Source organism: Bos grunniens, chromosome 1 (assembly GCF_055505025.1).
Source record: "Bos grunniens cultivar Pamir isolate PY7600 chromosome 1, Bosgru_T2T1.0, whole genome shotgun sequence".
Classification (NCBI taxonomy): Eukaryota; Metazoa; Chordata; class Mammalia; order Artiodactyla; family Bovidae; genus Bos; species Bos grunniens.
The window spans coordinates 53111782-53112836 of NC_141165.1; the positions used below are offsets into that span (position 1 = coordinate 53111782).

Here is a 1055-nt window from a genome sequence, read left to right on the forward strand (position 1 = left end):
TCACTCAGCTTTCTGATGGTACTCCGGAGAAGACACTACATAAGTGCTGGCACTAAACAAAGTTGTAACATTCTTGCCAGATATTTTAGCAAATCATGAAGATAGTTCAGTAATAAAGCAAGACTTTTCTCATCCAGAGGCATATAGGCCAACATTGCTCCAATTCGTGCAAATGGTCTGAACAAATGTGGCGCTCCATACACCTGGGACATGGGTGCATTAGAGAGGTCTGCAAGGATTTCAGAGTACTGAAATCTCTCAAATTTGTAGAGAGGCTGAGTGCCCAGCTTTACAGTGAAGTATTCCTTTTCCTTTCTACTGCTGTTGCTGCTAAGTCGCTTCAATCGTGTCCAACTCTGTGTGACCCCATGGATTGCAGCCCATTAAACAGCACACTCCTTACTATTTGTGTTTCCTTGAGATTCCTATAATTTGCATAATCCTCTAGAATGGAATCCACATTCTTGTTGGCAGAAAGATAAAAGAGCTGTTTTTGCCAGGTAATTAAGTCCCAGTCATCAAAAACCCATAGTTTTAGTTCTTCAGGAACCTTTACTTTAACTTCAACTCTGTTTGTGAATGTTTCCTCATTTTCAGCAGTAGTAGCTACTTGGGCTCTTTTCTCCTGAGGAGACTGAGGTGTCTCACTGGTACCTTCTCTATCTCCAGGTGTTTTGTGTTTGTTCTTTTTTGTTTTCACTTCAACATTTTTCTGTTGCAGACCAGAGGTCTTCTTTCCAGGGGCAGCCCCTCTTGGTCTTCCACTCTGCATACTGCTCCTGATTGGCTTTTTGAAGTTCTCATTGTTTCTGCAGATTGGTGCCCATGTATTTGAGTACACTCCTTTGGAACCCATTCATCCCAATTTTTATTCCAACCACTGTAATGTATTTCACTTGTTTATCCTTTATGGCCACCTTCACACAATTTGGTTCATAAAGAAAAGCCCCCTACCCTCCCCCCAAAAATAGAATAAAATAAAGAAGAGGCCCATGAAAGCACAACACTCTTTCACACTCCTGGAATTTAGGCCTCTGATCCTGCTTTGTCACCAT

The 1055-nt window shown here is 41.7% G+C and overlaps 1 pseudogene; it reads right to left on the reverse strand.

Moving 5' to 3' along the window:
* LOC147379455 (mortality factor 4-like protein 1) lies at positions 1–1055 on the reverse strand (annotated as a pseudogene).